A 6000-nucleotide genomic window follows, 5' to 3' on the forward strand; every position below is an offset into this window, starting at 1 on the left:
ATCCAGTCGGACAACATCACGGCAGTCGCCCATGTGAACAGACAGGGCGGCACAAGAAGCAGGAGTGCAATGGCAGAAGCTGCAAGGATTCTTCGCTGGGCAGAGAATCATGTGATAGCACTGTCAGCAGTGTTCATCCCGGGAGTGGACAACTGGGAAGCAGACTTCCTCAGCAGACACGATCTTCACCCGGGAGAGTGGGGACTTCATCCAGAAGTCTTCCACATGCTGGTAACCCGTTGGGAAAGACCAATGGTGGACATGATGGCGTCTCGCCTCAACAAAAAACTGGACAGGTATTGCGCCAGGTCAAGAGATCCGCAGGCAATAGCTGTGGACGCGCTGGTAACGCCTTGGGTGTACCAGTCGGTGTATGTGTTTCCTCCTCTGCCTCTCATACCAAAAGTATTGAGAATTATACGGCAAAGAGGCGTAAGAACGATACTAGTGGTTCCGGATTGGCCAAGAAGGACTTGGTACCCGGAACTTCAAGAGATGATCACGGAAGATCCGTGGCCTCTACCTCTAAGGAGGGACTTGCTTCAGCAGGGTCCCTGTCTGTTTCAAGACTTACCGCGGCTGCGTTTGACGGCATGGCGGTTGAACGCCGGATCCTAATGGAAAAAGGCATGCCGGAAGAAGTCATTCCTACTTTGATTAAAGCAAGGAAAGAAGTAACCGTGCAACATTATCACCGAATTTGGCGAAAATATGTTGCGTGGTGCGAAGATCGGAGTGCTCCGACGGAGGAATTTCAACTGGGTCGATTCATACATTTCCTGCAATCAGGATTGTCTATGGGTCTCAAATTGGGATCTATTAAGGTTCAAATTTCGGCCCTGTCGATTTTCTTTCAAAAAGAATTGGCTTCAGTCCCTGAAGTCCAGACCTTTGTTAAGGGAGTGCTGCATATACAGCCCCCTGTGGTGCCTCCAGTGGCACCGTGGGATCTCAATGTAGTTTTGGATTTTCTAAAATCTCATTGGTTTGAACCACTAAATAAGGTGGATTTGAAATATCTCACTTGGAAAGTGACCATGCTTCTAGCCCTGGCTTCTGCCAGGAGAGTGTCAGAATTGGCAGCTTTATCTTACAAAAGCCCATATCTGATTTTCCATTCGGACAGGGCAGAACTGCGGACTCGTCCGCATTTTCTCCCTAAGGTGGTGTCAGCATTTCATCTGAACCAGCCTATTGTAGTGCCTGCGGCTACAAGTGACTTGGAGGACTCCAAGTTACTGGACGTTGTCAGAGCATTAAAAATATATATTGCAAGAACAGCTGGAGTCAGAAAATCTGACTCGTTGTTTATATTGTATGCACCCAACAAGATGGGTGCTCCTGCGTCTAAGCAGACGATTGCTCGTTGGATCTGTAGCACAATCCAACTTGCACATTCTGTGGCAGGCCTGCCACAGCCTAACTCTGTAAAGGCCCACTCCACAAGGAAGGTGGGCTCATCTTGGGCGGCTGCCCGAGGGGTCTCGGCATTACAACTTTGCCGAGCAGCTACGTGGTCAGGGGAGAACACGTTTGTAAAATTTTACAAATTTGATACTCTGGCTAAGGAGGACCTGGAGTTCTCTCATTCGGTGCTGCAGAGTCATCCGCACTCTCCCGCCCGTTTGGGAGCTTTGGTATAATCCCCATGGTCCTTTCAGGAACCCCAGCATCCACTAGGACGATAGAGAAAATAAGATTTTACTTACCGATAAATCTATTTCTCTGAGTCCGTAGTGGATGCTGGGCGCCCATCCCAAGTGCGGATTATCTGCATAAATTGTACATAGTTATTGTTAACTAATTCGGGTTATTGTTGAAGGAAGCCATCTTTCAGAGGCTCCGCTGTTATCATACTGTTAACTGGGTTTAGATCACAAGTTGTACGGTGTGATTGGTGTGGCTGGTATGAGTCTTACCCGGGATTCAAAATCCTCCCTTATTGTGTACGCTCGTCCGGGCACAGTACCTAACTGGAGTCTGGAGGAGGGTCATAGGGGGAGGAGCCAGTGCACACCACCTGATCGGAAAAAGCTTTACTTTTTGTGCCCTGTCTCCTGCGGAGCCGCTATTCCCCATGGTCCTTTCAGGAACCCCAGCATCCACTACGGACTCCGAGAAATAGATTTATCGGTAAGTAAAATCTTATTTTTTCCATATCTGCAATAAGGGAACGTACGGATGGAGCCTTGCTCATCTAGCCTTCTTTGGTGCACCAAGGCTTATTAGCATAAGCCTTTCATCTATTCTCAGATGCAAAACAATAGACAGAAAACAATACAACAGGGGATGAAGTGTGACCGCACTGGTTTAGTTAATTATAGGGATAGATGAGTGAAGAAAGTGCATCTTATATAATGTGTGGCGTCTTGTACGGTGAGTGACTGCAGTAACTACATCCTGACAGCACAGAGCGCTGTATTCAGGAATTGTGGTGTGACCTGGGAGAGGTTACAGAGCGATCCCAGCAATGCCACTGGGAGAGGTACACGTAGGGTTTAGATATATGGCTGAAACAGGAAAAATCAAATGAAAGATTTAAGCAATAAATTGAACCTGGCGGTGGAAAAGCCTCTCTGCATGGTACGTAGGTGAGTGTCCCTGGGACACAAACATCACAAGCTGCGGACATGGAGGATGGACCCTGTAACACGTCCTCTCCAGAGCTCTGCAGTCCGGAACGATGACCATCCCTGAGCAGCTCTGCTTCCCCGTGACATCCGGATACCAGGCGGACCTGTCTGCAAGTGGCCGGTAATGAAGAATAATCTGTTCAGCGTGAATGTTTTACTTATTTACTATTGGCGTTTTATGGCTAGTCTTATGTCAGTAGCCGCAATGCAAGAAATGATTGGGGATCGGTGAGGTGTAAGTGCTGAATAGTGATGCACATTGGCTGGTTCAGAGTTGGGAACAGAAAGGAACTGCAGCGGGGTAACACCATGCTGCACTGAAGGGGGGGGCGCAGATGTAACATGCAGAATTAGATTTATCGCAGACCTTAATTGCAGTGTAAGAATAAAGTTGTCCAACATGTGTAGGCTTCATGCGAAAGCAGCCAGTGTTTATATGTGATGTTTTTGCCCCCCTTGCAGTGCAACGTGGTTTGTTCCAAAAAAGTTTTCTTTCTCATCCCAACTTTAAACGAGCGCTGTAGTGCACATGTTATATTATGACTAGATGTGGCCCCTGGTGCAGCCTGGGTTCTCTTTCCTCCTGTCTCTAGCCGACCCCCCCCCCCCCCCCACCCCTTCTTTCTCCCCATTTTACTCCATCTAGTTCTCTAATCGGCACTTTTACTATATAGATTCATCTGACATCAGCGTGACGCTGCTGTATTGGACAGTGTGACCTGTGTATGTGACTCTGCCTGGTTTCCTTTTCCAACAAGAGCGCTACGGCTGAAATCTAATGCAGTGTTATACGTGGATGGAGCTCTGCACGCTACAGCGCAAAGTTCCGCCATTCTGGTATTTAATATAGACTAACTTGCAACGTCTGATCCCATTAGTTGCTGGGCATCCTGCATGCTATGTAATCTATACTTGGACTATAGGGTGGTCATGTAGGTAGGTATCTGTTCACAGTAGCCCATCCTTGATAAACACTGTTTCTGCCCTGATGTATAAGCTAATCCTTAATTATTTTTTCCCTCTGACTCCAAGGCCAGCGGCTGACCTGGTCACTATTGGAGACGGCAGAGTACAGCTCAGAAGGAAGGTCATACTCCGGCCCACCAGACTATGCACCATGAGATCTCGCAGGTACGTCCTTCTGTAACGCTAGGGGCACATTTAGGAAATGTTCTGTAGTTCCAGCGCGTTGGTCTCATCTGGAGAACAGCTAGTTACTGTGTAATGGGTTTAGGAGTGCTCCATTCTGTGTAGTAAGATCTGCACCAATTATAGATGGACATCAGTCTCCTTACTGACACAGTGCAGGCACTAATTTATTGTACATTCTTGTCTATAATTGCTGGAACTTCCACCCTTCAGTGATGATACGATGACGAGTCAGATGGGACGCTCCTGCTAGAGGCTCCTGTGCAGAGTCACGTTCTGTGTCACTGTACCTGGTGCCTCTACCGGAGACTTGTCCTAACTCCTGATTGATTTAGAGGCATTTGTCTGAGAAGGGTGGAGGGGCCGGTGATTGGATGCTAAGACCGGGTCACACAGTGACGCTCTACCTGATCCAATTGAGTAGCTGAGGTGTAATAAGATCTGTGTCTGTTGTAGATGTGTTGGGCATCAGGGTGAAGATCATGCTTCCTTGGGAACCCAGCGGAAAGATCGGCCCCAAAGAGCCCCTGCCTGACCACGTCGGCATTGTGGAGCCCAAAGAGGAGACCCTGCCAACAACTCGCGTCTCTGAGCAGAAAGGACCCACGCCAGAGCAGCCACGCATAATAGGCAAGTACATGGAGGACGCTGTTAAGTGTATTTATGGCTAGATTGATCCTTCAGTGATGATCCGATGACGAGTCTGAATGGGTAACGTCTTGTCCAGTGGCCCCTGCCTGCCTTACGTTCTGTGCTGTAGACGTCGGGTCACTGAGTCAAGGTTGCTCTTAACTTGATGTCCTTGAGGCATTTGTCTGAGAAGGTGTCTGGTAGTTATCACACTATGAGGGAGATGTCTCAAAGCTTGGAGAGAGAGAAACTACCAAACAGTCGGCTCCAAAATCCTTTTCTCTGACGTCCTAGTGGATGCTGGGACTCCGTCAGGACCATGGGGATTAGCGGCTCCGCAGGAGACAGGGCACAAAAATAAAAGCTTTAGGACTAGGTGGTGTGCACTGGCTCCTCCCCCTATGACCCTCCTCCAAGCCACAGTTAGGTTTTTGTGCCCGTCCGAGCAGGGTGCAATCTAGGTGGCTGCTTAGAAAAAGTTATTAGGTTTTTTATTTTCAGTGAGTCCTGCTGGCAACAGGCTCACTGCAACGAGGGACTTAGGGGAGAAGAAGTGAACTCACCTGCGTGCAGGATGGATTGGCTTCTTAGGCTACTGGACACCATTAGCTCCAGAGGGATCGAACACAGGCCCAGCCATGGAGTCCGGTCCCGGAGCCGCGCCGCCGACCCCCTTGCAGATGCCGAAAAGTGAAGAGGTCCAGAAACCGGCGGCAGAAGACTTTTCAGTCTTCATGAGGTAGCGCACAGCACTGCAGCTGTGCGCCATTGTTGTCAGCACACTTCACACCAGCGGTCACTGAGGGTGCAGGGCGCTGGGGGGGGGGCGCCCTGGGCAGCAATGATAATACCTTGTTCTGGCTAAAAATACATCACATATAGCCCCTGGGGCTATATGGATGTATTTAACCCCTGCCAGGTCTCACAAACACCGGGAGAAGAGCCCGCCGAAATAGGGGGTGGGGCCTATCTCAGCACACAGCGCCATTTTCCTGCACAGCTCCTCTGCGAGGAAGGCTCCCAGGACTCTCCCCTGCACTGCACTACAGAAACAGGGTAAAAAAACAGAGGGGGGGCACTTTTTTGGCGATATTGATATATTAAGCTGCTATAAAGGAAACAACACTTCTGTAGGGTTGTTCCTATATATTTATAGCGCTTGGGTGTGTGCTGGCAAACTCTCCCTCTGTCTCCCCAAAGGGCTAGTGGGGTCCTGTCTTCGATAAGAGCATTCCCTGTGTGTCTGCTGTGTCGGTACGTGTGTGTCGACATGTATGAGGACGATGTTGGTGTGGAGGCGGAGCAATTGCCGGTAATGGTGATGTCACCCCCTAGGGAGTCGACACCGGAATGGATGGCTTTGTTTATGGAATTACGTGATAATGTCAGCACGTTACAAAAATCAGTTGACGACATGAGACGGCCGGCAAACCAGTTATTACCTGTCCAGGCGTCTCAGACACCGTCAGGGGCTGTAAAACGCCCTTTACCTCAGTCGGTCGACACAGACACGGACACCGAATCTAGTGTCGACGGTGAAGAAACAAACGTATTTTCCAGTATCGCCACACGTTATATGATCACGGCA

General features: G+C 49.3%; 2 non-coding genes across 2 annotated transcripts; both read left to right on the forward strand.

Annotated features, from left to right (window-relative positions):
• The first annotated feature begins 3989 nt into the window (after positions 1-3989).
• On the forward strand, positions 3990-4136 carry LOC135054245 (small nucleolar RNA SNORD15). Its single transcript, XR_010243447.1, has one exon. It is a non-coding gene; the product is annotated as a small nucleolar RNA SNORD15 (small nucleolar RNA).
• Positions 4137-4460: 324 nt separating this feature from the next.
• On the forward strand, positions 4461-4606 carry LOC135054240 (small nucleolar RNA SNORD15). Its single transcript, XR_010243443.1, has one exon. It is a non-coding gene; the product is annotated as a small nucleolar RNA SNORD15 (small nucleolar RNA).
• Positions 4607-6000: the final 1394 nt, after the last annotated feature.

The sequence above is a fragment of the Pseudophryne corroboree genome, chromosome 2 (assembly GCF_028390025.1).
Source record: "Pseudophryne corroboree isolate aPseCor3 chromosome 2, aPseCor3.hap2, whole genome shotgun sequence".
NCBI lineage: Eukaryota > Metazoa > Chordata > Amphibia > Anura > Myobatrachidae > Pseudophryne > Pseudophryne corroboree.